This window comes from Cavia porcellus, unplaced genomic scaffold (assembly GCF_034190915.1).
Source record: "Cavia porcellus strain 051 isolate PalLab524CR breed Dunkin Hartley unplaced genomic scaffold, mCavPor4.1 scaffold_25, whole genome shotgun sequence".
In the NCBI taxonomy this organism is placed as follows: domain Eukaryota; kingdom Metazoa; phylum Chordata; class Mammalia; order Rodentia; family Caviidae; genus Cavia; species Cavia porcellus.
The window spans coordinates 52746570-52758942 of NW_026947508.1; the positions used below are offsets into that span (position 1 = coordinate 52746570).

General features: G+C 46.3%; 1 protein-coding gene across 9 annotated transcripts in view; it reads right to left on the reverse strand.

Annotated features, from left to right (window-relative positions):
• Dab1 (DAB adaptor protein 1) overlaps positions 1-12152 on the reverse strand; it is a 1082808-nt gene extending 1070656 nt beyond the window's left edge. For 4 of the 9 annotated variants that reach the window (XM_063236576.1, XM_063236569.1, XM_063236573.1 and 1 more), the window contains exon 1: positions 11689-12152. The gene's annotated coding sequence lies outside the window, so the exon portion shown is untranslated. The remainder of the gene's footprint in view (positions 1-11688) is intronic. The other 5 variants (XM_063236579.1, XM_063236575.1, XM_063236574.1 and 2 more) reach the window with 5 other exon arrangements.
• Positions 12153-12373: the final 221 nt, after the last annotated feature.

Consider the following 12373-nt stretch of genomic DNA (forward strand, 5'->3'; position numbering starts at 1 on the left):
CAATGTAGACCTCAATAACAAGGGCAATTTCTGCGGAAATTAACAGTGAAAAGTTTATGTTGCCTCCTTACAAACAGTAGATTCCAGCTCCTCACACATACCTTTGAATGAAAACCTTTGCTTTTAATGAGTCAGACACGTTAATGTGCTGGGAGACAGGAGCATGGAAGGAGAGAATCAGCAGCTCCCTGCACACAGTAGGGGTGCAGTAGATGTTAGGGGAGCTGAACACAGCAAAATTAACAAACGTAAGCCCACGCTGGGGAAGAGGGAAAAGAGGGTGTTCTGCATGTGTCTCCATGAGCTGCTGTGCTGGGAGTAAGGAGCAAAAAGGAAATTTGCCATCTTCCAGGCTGGTTTCCCACATCCCCGTGAAGCTCCACATCATACTGTGCAGCGCGAACACAGCGGGACACATGCTCCTGGGGAAACCACTAACCTTTGCTGGAGTCTGACATTGTTTTTAGTGTCACTTCAGTGTCATTTGTTTTCTTTCCTTTCTTTCCCCTTTTTTAAGGGAGGATTTTTCAAGTGGGGGAGAAGTACATAAAGAAGGCAGAAGTGTAGCAGCGTCCTGGTGACAGTGCAGTTCCTGAGCCCAGGTGACAGGGGCCTCCCTTACCTTGCCCTACCTCAAAGCTGCTCTGTGAGTGCTTTGGCCCAATGGTGATTTCTGTCAAATTCTGTCTATTTCCACTCCTCTCCCCAAGTCACCACGGCTTCAACGCACTTTGGAGTAAGTCCTATAGGAGGTGGGATGTGACCTAGTGATCGTTACCATTATTGAACAACTGATAATCTTATAGTCAAAATTATAGCCCCTTCCAGTGTCTCCTTTGTGTCCCTGTAAGCACTTCACATGCATTATTTTATTAGCCTTCCCACAACAACCCTGTGGCTACACAACTACAGCGATCTGCAGCCACGGCACTGCATTTGGATCAGGCAGATTGGAGCTTCAAAGCCTGTGTCCTTCGCCAGTGCTCTGCCACTCATTCTTTATTCACTGCGAGGCCACTAGGTCCTGAGCATTGTGCTTCCTACTGGGATGTAAAGATGACGCCCATACACTCAGGAAGCTACCGCGACACAGGGAGTCAGAGAGACAAGAGGTCACAACATTTATGTGCTTAGAGATGGAAGGGGTTGCCAGGAGTTTTGGATACATCCCGGAGTGAGTGAGCCCAGTCTAGGAATGGATAGATGAGGCTTCCCAGAGGACCTGGGAATCGTAGATAGCACTTTGTCAAGCAACAATGCACGGAAGGCATTTAACTCACAGTGAGTGAAGAAAGTTCAGCAAAGACAGAGACCTGGTGGCATGAGAGAACATGAACACATGCATGGCCCGCCCAGCAGCCCAGAACAGATGAAGCCCAAAGCAAGCAGGTGAATCCTAGAGAGAGACTAAAAAGGCAGGGAGCAAACCATGGAAGGGCCTTCCAGCATGGTTGGGAGCTGGGCTGACAGAAGATCTGCTGGTCCCTGAGGATACAAGAGGAGAGGTGTGATTCGCTGGGGGACAATTACTGCTGACTCCACTCTGTCTCTGCAGAGAGGAGAGCAAGGACCACAGCACTTTCAGCCTCTCACCTCAAAGGAAATAGACTGGTTTATCTTCTCAGTGAAATCAGGGAGAGACAGCCAACCTGTGGCAACAGCAGATATGCCACAGGCTCTCAGCATTATACCAGTTCATTCGGTCCTCTCTTATGCTTCTGCACAAGAACCAGAAGTTACCTGAGGACTCCAGGGACACTCAGCAGACAACCTTGCCTGAGCTCGGGAGGAAGGAGTAAAAGATGGAGGTATAAATCCTGTGGATAGGGTGACTCTTCTGGAGCAGCTCAGGTGAAGTCCCTAGCAAAGTGTGTGCCCATCCTAACAATCCCACGGCATGGATGCACATGTGACCCGAATACCAAACTTGGCTGCCAGACTCTTCCACTTGGTAGCTGGAGGCCAACCCACAATCTTGAAGTGTCCCTTTCAATATAGGTGGCATCATCTGCACCTAAAGAAACAACAGAGCAACATTTGTCCTGTGTCATGCAGAGTCCTGACCTCAGAAGACCTTTCTTTACTGCTGCCCATGGAACAAGCCCCCGAGGGAAAGGGAGACCTATGAACATTTGCTCAGGCCAACACTGAGACAAAGTGCAAGAAGATGAATATCCCTGAGTAATCTAAATTCTCCAGTCAAGCTTTATTGGAAACAAGACCCACGTTTCCATCTTTGCTTTCATACTCTGGTGTTCAGCTCTCATTTGCGAGGGGAAAAGGCCATAATTGACTTACACCCCTTGCAACCTCCCTTCCCCACAAGGATGACCACATTTCTACTTTGGAAATAGGGAGAGTTGCTGTAATCAGCCATCTGAGTGGAGCAAATCCATTGCCATCACCAGTCTAGAGTAAGGGAAAGGATGCTTTCATGTGAACCAGAAAGGTAATGGGAGTCCTGAGAGCAGAAACTTCAACTAGAAGACGCAACCTACGGATTACCAGAGGATCCTTCTTGGAAAAAAATGTCATAACCTCAAACCATGAACTCAGTTATACTGTTGGCAGGGGCTGATTTTCCCCTTGACCCCCACAGCTGTTCCTACTCACCTTATCCCAGGGCATGTGGTCTCCACACCTGGGTCTCTACGAGCTGAGAGTTAGAGATGAGCAGGAATTGAGCAGAGCCTTCAGTGCAGCCAGGAAAGTCTAGGCAGGACCTGAACTAAATTCAACCAAGAAGCCCAGTGGTCCCTGAGCCTTGTGTCACTGGCAAACTCAATTCTCCTTCCTGTGTTTTCCATCATGAAACAAGAAGGGAAAGATTGCAAATAACATTATCCTCGTTGGGTAACTATTTTGCACTCTGCAGAATAGCAGGATGGTGGGGGAGATGGGAGAGACTCCCACTTTGCACCATCAACCCAAGGGTACACAGGGAACTATGGCAGCAGCTGCTGAGGATGCTGGAGGCTCCCCAGGTCTGAGGAGACTCCCCAAGAATGTGGACTTCTATGAGACTGGGAACTGAATTTCTACCATTACAAAGATATTTTCAACCCACTTTATTGGGGTCAAACCATTTTTAGACCTATGTACAATTAGTTGAGATGGCATATATTACCACTTCATGTATACAACAACCCCCCCTCCCCTCCTTGTAAAGAAAGAAAGAAAAAAATGGCCTTAGGTGGCAGAAGTTCTGCTTAGACTTATGCTCTTCATTCCTGAGAATGGCAGCCAAGCTAAGAATTGATGGTTGTTGGCTCTTATCATAGCCATGTTTTTGAATGGAGCATGGTTCCTGATACTATCAGTCCCCAACCAATAACAAGATGCATAAAAGAGCAGGCTGCTTTTAAAGACAGATAAATCAACACTACTAAGATATGACAGCACAACCTGGCAGTGATAGAAGAGACTGCAAAATATAAGAAACAGATATGGTAATTAAAAGTCCGTACATCCAAATGTCTGGGACTCATGTATAGGGACAATCTTTTACCCCTAAATACTCCTTAAAGATATCAAAAACATAGCTTGACATAATAACTGATGTTTGCAGCATTATTGAATCATATTCTATTTTTAAAGTATATAATAATTTATAAATAATTCCAGGGTATCAGTCATTTTGAAATTTTGGTTATTGGGAACATCTCAATCTATGTGATGTCATATACATAAGCTATTTTGTACAGTTTATTGTTAAATAAACTATGCTTGAGTGTCATACGTGTACTCAGTGTTACAATCACTTATTCTCTACCTGTTTTTCAGGGCTTGACACGTGTAACATCTCAGAGATGAATCACACACCCTGAATATGTGTGTCTAATAACCCCTGGCCTAATTTGGACACCAACAAATAAATAGTTCATTATAATATTCCATAAAACCTCTAGAAGAAGAAAGTCATATGCAATGTGGCTGGAAGAAAAGAATTACTGTAATTATAAGAAGCCATTGCTAAACCATAACAGATAAACCACTTAAAAACTGGACAAAGATGATGAATCAGCTGTGCACTGGGAAGCAAATCCAAAGCTTTTCACATAAAAGTGAAAAGATGCTCCTCTTTGGAAGACATCCAGAAGTACAAAGTAAAATAGCAACAAGATACCACTTCTTACCTATCGGGCTAGCAAAAATAAAACAGAAAAGTAGTCTGTGTTTCTGACAAAGATAGCAGAAAGTTTCCTTCACATGCGGTAAAAAAATGTGCATTTTACATTCATTTGGAAAACAATATGACAGTACCTAGTAAAGTTTTTAAGAGGACCTACCTTTTAGCTCAGAAATAATACTTTCAGAAATCCACCCATAAAAGTTCAAGTACCAGTCAAGTGATAAACATGGAAGGATGCTTATTTTAGCATTATTTATTAAAAATTAGTGGGTTAATATAAGTGCCCTTCAGTAAGGAATTGGTTGAAAACTCTGCTTCATAGTCATTTCATTAAAAATTATACAGCCCTTGGAAACAGTAACATCCTCTGCCAACCAACTCAGGGAGGGCTGATGAAAAAGAGGGATGGCTTTCCAGTGTGTTACGGGAGAAAAGTAACATGCAAAGTCTCATGTTTCACAAATGTGTGACAAAAATTCTTGTGTGTATATGTGAGTGTATGTGTAAATGATAGCAGGCACTTAGGATGCTGGAGGCATCCTGAAGGTACAACAGACATCCATCCAAGTTGGACTAGTTTGTAAGCAAACAAAGAGCTCTATTTAAAAAAAAAGACATCTGGGAAAAAAGAGAAAATCCCACATAGTAAGGCACAGTATATAAAATTGTGTGTATACACACACATGCATAGTACATGTATGCCTACCTATACATGTAGTGTGTACGTGTGAGAAATAAAAGGTGATCACCAAATGTTGGGTGATTAAAATCTGGAATTTCAAGTGATATTTACTAAGACTTTATAGTTTTCTGTGCTTTCACAGCTGACTCATATTACTTTTGTGACTTTTTAAATTAGTACAGTGATAAAATCAATCAGTGTCAGCGGTAGTCAGTTCTGAGTGGGGTTGACTAAGCAGACATGCCACAGGCCCTGGTGCCTGACTACAGACTGAAGAGACTGCAGTCCTAGGTTTAGACCAGATTTCAAAAGGGAGAACGAGGCAGGAGAAAACTCCGGTGAGCAAGTGTATAAAGGCAGAAATAAATGCAGGCACTAACCCGACACAGCGCGCCTCCTCTGCAGCAGGAAACAGTAAAGTAAAAGCACGTAGCGGAGGTTCCGTGACTGTTACAAAACCAGTCCAGTGGGAAGTGGAAACGGTCACCGTAATGCATGCGCAAAAAATGGTGACTTTTAGAATTAACAAACGAAAACAGTTTGGTTTTTCCAAGTTTTACACACTGACAAATATTTTGAGTTCTTAGGACTCTGCCCATGGTGACACCATGTGCTACACTCAGATGCAAGCTTCAGTTTGGTAACATTTTCATTTTTAAACCTTCTTCCTGTCAGTTTCCAACTCAGCTGTAAATATTTGCTTAGAGGAAAATGTCACAAAAGATCTAAGCTCAACCACAAAAAAAGGTCGTTTTGAAACATGGTGAAGCTGTACTCTGCATGCTAACTAAATAAGAAGTCTCAAGACCTGTGACTCAGAGCTCATTTCAGAAAAAAAATGTTTTTTAATTTAATAAAAGCCTGTGAACTGCTCATTCTTCTTTGATTCTGCCTGCCCCATTTAAGACAGATACCACATGTGCTTTGCCAGATAAAGTATTGTCTGATGTCACCAGGGCTTCTATCTCCTGCAATATGGCTGTTTTATGAATCCCAAGTGAATGCCTATTAATGATTTAGCATTCTCACACTATCACCAACAAGGAAAGAGTCCAAATGTCACCATGTTATGGTCGCATCCTTGTCAAAGCCAACCAGCGTCACACAGTGTCTCAAAGTAGTTCATTTCAACCCAAGAAACAGTCTTTTCTGGCTTTCACAAAGCAGCTTTGGCTCTTTCAGTGGGGATAAGAATGACTAGGCCCCAACTCACTTATCCCCATCACTGTGTTAGAAAACACAGCAGGTAACATTATTCTACTTCCAAGAAATGGAAGAAATATACAGAAAATTAGGTTCCCTTCACACACTTCATAGTGCAACAGGAGAAAAAACTCAGGCCACTGAAATGCAAATGCTATGTCTTTTTCAATAATGGTGCTTCTGAGAATTGAGTTATCAATGAGAAAATTATAACAAGAAAAACCTCATCACCTTTTGCTGGATGTGAAAAGCAGCAAGAAGTAGTGAAAGACAGATAAAAGAAACTGAAAAGAACAGATGCTGAGACCAGACTCACAGAATCCCAACCCAGTTCTCCTCCAACTGGATCCATAACTCTCACCCTTATTGCGGCATTGGTTTCCTTATACAGAAGCATGCGATTGTCTTCAGAATAATGAAATAACATGCAAAGTGCCTGACATACAGTTAGACCCTCAGTAAAGGCATCTAACATGAAAACATTGACAAAGGCAACGAGAACAGTGATGAGGAGGAGGATGGGGAGGAGGAGGATAATTCCACTGCTAAGCAACACTAGGATCTGATACAACTGCAAGAATCTTGTATGATTAAATAGCAAAGAAGACAGACTGCTTGTGTTTAAATCACAGCTCCTCTCCCAGCTTTGGAGAATGAAGATGAAACAAGTGTTTAGAGTAGAACCTTGCACATAATAAATTTTATCCTCTCTGAAATAAAGGAATTGGATGAGAGGATCTACAAGCTCAAGCTCTGGCCAGGAATAGCAATCCAGGAAAAGCACAGAATAGTCAAAAGAATAGTTTCTATTGTCCAAAAAAAAAAAAAAAGATTTGAGTTCAGATCCCAGCTCTGAAATACACTACCTGCTGATCTCTGACAAGTTACTCCATATCTCTGATACTTGGCTTTGTTTTCTAATCATTAAAAGAATATTTTATTGATATTTATTGTGTTGGGCATTGTTATAAGTGAGGCTAAAAGCACTACCCTTGGATTTCTAGAAGGACAGAATGAGATGACATAGGTAATATGCTCAAACCAGTGCCTGACATACTGGAAACCAGCTGTAAGGGGACTTATAATTGCCCTGCCGTACCCAGAACGCAGATGTTATCAAAGCCACGCTCTGGAGGCCTCCAGTGTCCACGGCCTCATCTCCAGCTATCCCATCAGTCTTCAGTTATCCTATCAAGTTTCATATTAGCCCCACAGAACTATGAATGATGTCCAGAATCATCCCATCACAAGCTACAAGCTCTGTCCATGGCTCTGATTCAAAGAACTCCTCACTCCTGCTGATGAGCAGGACTGGGAGATAGAGGGATTTCTCAATGCAGATGTCTCACATAATAAGGCCCTTCAGGTTCTGTAGCCTCCAGACCTGAGTGCCCTCAAAGCCCACTCCTCTCCAGGAGGACCTACAATTATCCAGCTTCCATCTGCACCATTAAGTCACACACTAAAGTAAAGACAGAACGTTCCTGTTGCTTTCTGGGATGAGCTCTTGCAAGGATATAGCATAAGCCCTGGGCCCAAAATCTGGGTACAACACTTTCCACTTCAAGCTGGCTCCATACAGTTGGGCAATACCAAAGCTTACTAACATAAGCATCCAGCATGGAGGGTAGACATGTGTGTGGGGGGGGTGTTACTTTCTATCTTAAAAGCTTCTGTATCTTTTATGTTTCTTAAAAGCTGTTATTATTCTTGTGAAAAAAAAAAGAGATTAGGAGAAGATAAGTAATGAGTGAGAAAGATGTTAAGGGTGTTAATTATCATGCCAAAGTTCCTAAAATGACTGTGGTTATCAAACAAGGTTCATGAGTCAATGCTTTGTGGGATGTGTGATCTGGTAGCATAAATGAACAGGTAGAGACCTTGAGAGAGCTGTGTGAAGAGAGAGCAACAACATACCAAGGGACAGGGACCTTGAAGTGGATGTCACTTGTGAGATAGGTCCTGATGGGTATGCAGCACTCACAGGGCTGAGGAATAAGAACGTGTGATCCAGACAGGGAAAGTAACACCTGCAAAAGTATCCAGGCACATGTGGGGTGCAAAGGTGGTAGGAACACATGAGTGTGGTGTGCACTGTACGAAAGGGTATGTGATGCTGCATGTACTGGTGTGTGCATGACTGTGTGACTCCCTTAGGGATGCGGGTATGGACATAGTATATGCACAGGGGAGGGTGTTGTGTACAAGCACATGTATATGTTCACGAATGTGTATCAGGTGATTGTATAGTTGTATGAAAATGTGTATGTGTGCAAGTTGGCATGTGAAGATAACTGGAGTGCATGTTAAGGTTTGTGATCTGTGTGTATGCATGAGTGTGTCAGTGTTTGTGCATACATTGTGTAAGACATGCATAGATTAATGAACTTGTATATATGTACACAAGTGTAACACTGAACATAAGTATAAGGGTAAATCTAAGTGTGGTACTTAGGTGTGCTTATGCATGTGTGTAAGTGTGTGGGTGTGAATGTAGTAAGCCTAAGTATATGATGCTATGTGCATGTATGCGGGTGTTTATATATGCATGTAAGCTGGGTGGATGAATGCACTGTACATGAGTGTGCAAAGGTGTGTAAGATGCTATGTTCATGTCTCTAAGGGTTTCCAATACCTGGGCATATGTGAGGTATCTGTGTTTGGGCACATGTATGTGTATAATGTGTGTGTGGTATGCATAGAATAAGTGTGTGTATGTGTGCAACAAGCATGTTAGCAGGGCAAGAAGGCCAGACAGTGAAAAACTTTTAAGTCTGTGGTCTGGAATTTGAATCATATGCTTTCAGCAACAGGGAGATTTTAGTCTTTGATTTGGTGGGTAACAGGATCAGAGTCAAGTTTTAGAAAGCACTTGTTACAATGTGGAAGGGCCATCCTGGGGCCAAGAGAGGAGCTGGGACTCAGAGGATGGGCCCCAGTCAGGACCTGAGGCTCAGAGGAGAAAACCACTTGAATCATTTCTCATCCATTCTTAGTGGGGTGCCACAGTGTTTAGTACCCTAAGCTTCATTTTTATTTTTCCCCCAAAGTTAAACCAATAATGCACTTTTTAAAAAGTTGTCTGTTCTGTGGAGTAAAAATCTAAAAAACAACACTTCCTTCAAAATTATTCAGACACTCACCTCTCTGAATGAAGTGCCCCAAGAAAGGAGGCAGCTTGCTCTCTGATTCTGCAAACAGACCCTGCCATTTCCCCAACCCCTTCCACACCAACTGGAATCTCAGGCAAAGAAAAGCTAAGAAGAAATGGAGCCTGGTACATGCCTGATTTTGTCAGAACAGAGCTCCAGGAGGCAGATCTGTATGGAAGGAGTCTTGTGTGCTCTCGAGTCTCCCTTAACATTTTCTCCAAACCTCAGGATGAACTTGTGTCCCGCGCATGCTGATCTCTATCTCTAGACCCAGCTCTTCTCTTCTCTCTTCTGTCCCTCTCTGATGCGGTGGTGGGGTCCCCCTCACCCTCCTCACCTCTTCCCTCCCCCTTTCTTTCTCCCCCTACTCTTCCTCTTCCCTGCTCATCTCCTCTCCTCTTCTCTCCTTTCCTACTGCTGGATGTATTTGAAGACTTAAGTTACCGTCTTTCTGTATCTCTCTTATCACTACCATTCCCTTCTCCCTCCATACTCATTCTTACCATGGTGAGGAGTGCGGGGATTCAATTTCAGAAAGAAAGCCTGTTCTTTGCTAGAGCTAAAGTATATATATATATATATATATATATATATATATATATACACACACACACTACTGGCTGAGTCCAGCTTCAAGTGAAAACAAAACCTTGGCCAAGCAGAGGCTCAATGGTGACCCTTTATTCTGAAGAAGCAGGAGAAGCCCGTGGCTGGCAATTGTCCTTGGGCACCATATCACTAGGCAGTCTTCCGACTGGACAATTCTATTTGCTAGCCAGCCCAGCTAGACCCATCCCTTTCCCTAGAGTGAAGGGACACCGCTGCTGTCACATTGCAGGGCTCAGCTATTCCTCCTCGCAGCTGAGACAGGAAAAAAAAAAAAAAAGCCATAAAATGTAGCTGTAGTTAATATCAGCACTGCAGGGGCTTCCACAGACCCCCTGATCCAACCCCCTCCGTCTCTGTCTCTGGGAGGGGCCTTGGGGCCCAGGTCAATAAATGCCAAGGGGATGCCTGTGGAGAAATCTCAGCCTTAGGACCTGTTGCAAAAATCCCTCGGTCCTGGGAACACCTCTCCGTTTTTATTCTCTGAACATACATCTACTAGCTAGAGTCCACATGTATAAACAGATGAAGGAAGCCTAAAACAGAGCCAGAAAGGGGCTGAAATGCACATGGTGCATGTGTGGAAGCCCCTGCAAGATCCGTGCAAGAAAAATCTGAGCGGCGAAGTCAGGCCGCAGCGCTGGAAAGCTCCTCACTGGAGACCTTTTTAATATGGCTGTGTTGTAATACTGTACTGCAGTGCCAAGCCCCGCCAAGCATTCCGAAAAGAAACGGCAGCCTTGCGCCGCACCAGAACTTCCCAGCCCTGAAAGCTGTCTCCTTTCCGCATCCATTTACCAATCGCTTTATTTAGCACGATCAGGGAGATGTGTGTTCTGGGAAGGCGCGGTGCGGGAACCTCCATCTACCACGCTGTGGTTCTGCCTTGGCACAGAGAATCCATCCGAAAAAGCAAAGGGTAGGCGAACCGGGGATATACCTTCCCTAGGTGTTGGAAATACGCAGCCCACGAAGTCCGCCGAACTGTGCCGCCAAGGGTTAATTTCCGTGGCAAACACACACAGAGACTCACACACGCGCACGCATACACACAACTCTACCCTGCAACCTCCTCCATCACCACGCATTCAATCTTTTAAACCTTAAATTCCCAGAAATTCCCTGCTGGGCCCTATCTTTTTGGAACAGCCTCTGCACCCGGGTAGGATTCCCACCTCGTCGCCGGTGAAAGCCCAGAGAGCCAGGGATAATTATTTTCCTACAAGGTTATGCCTAATTGGCCACTAACCTAATTGATTAATCATCTCATTTTTCAAGGCAGCATCAAAGAGCCAGGCAGCAGGGGTGGGGGGAAATGCATCCAATGCACCGAGAGGTAAAATCACAGGCTGTGGTGGAGGCACCCCAAGCCAGTCTGCCTGGTTCCTGGAAAGCCAAACGGGTAGAAATGGAAAGAGCACGCGAAGCCAACACGCTAAGCCAAGGGCAGCGCGGCCCAAGCTGCAGCCTCCAAGCAGCCGGCCCGCCTGAGTCCAGTCCCCGAAGAGGACCAAGTTCTCCCTCGGGAGAAGGGTTAACCCCCATCGTGTCATCCAGCCTCGCGGGGATTGGGGAGCAGAAGCCACTTGTCTGGGTCCCGGGCGAGCTCCCATGGGCGCTGAGGTCTTCCAAGCTTTCCGGCCTCAACTTGCGCGGACGTGCGCCGCGGCCTCGCCTGCGCCTTGCGCGCTGCCCAAAACTTTGCGCACGCAGCCACAGCCGCCCGCCCGCGCTGCGCAGCGACACGCGCGCCCCCAAGAGCGGCAGACCGACGTCCTGCGGCTCCCGAACGGCCTGGCGGCCCCTGGTCCCCACGCGTGGTCCCCACTGCCGTCACTTGCCACTCCCGCGCACCCGGGCGGCGCCACCCCAGCCTCCCGCGCTGCGGCGGCGGGCGCAGCGCCTTCTCCTACCTTCCAGAGCCGAGGACCGCCCTCTCCACTCAGTCCCGTAGACTCATGCTCTGGCTGCAGAGCAGGACGCGCGGGCTCCGCTCCTGTACCCGGGCCGCAGGGTCCGTATGGGGCCGGGCGCGCGGGAACGCGCGGGACTGGGGATCCCGGAGCTTGGCGCTCACTCCCGCAGCTCCGCCGCGAGCAGAGGCGCTAGTGCCGGCGCGCTGCAGGCCACATCTTTCATACCTTATACATCACTACCGCATTCCCCCGAATAGCAGAGCCCCTCCGCATTTCGCCACCTAGCGCAGGACGGGAGCTCCCGCAGCAGGGTCAGGGAGCGACCTGGCCTGGAGGAGCCTCTCCGGGGAGAAGGCCCCACTCTGCCACTCCCTCTCAGATCCGGCCGCGCCTATCGCTCGCAGCCCTCCCCTCAGCAACCTTTCTGCGGGCCTCGCCTCCCGTGGAGCTCCAGTCCGCGGTCTGCTCCCCAAGGTCTGGGTTCTGGGTAGAGCCTTTGTGATTCATCAGGGGAGCCCTCTCCTGGCGGCCCTCTGAGTCTTGGCCTGAAGCTCTGGTACAGCCGCCGCCTCCTCCTCAGGAGGCTTCACACACACAAGATTTTGCGGCGCAGACACACCCTTTTCCATGCATGTCCACCGCAGAGACATTTTCGCACACCCTAGAGTACGCGGCACCGCAG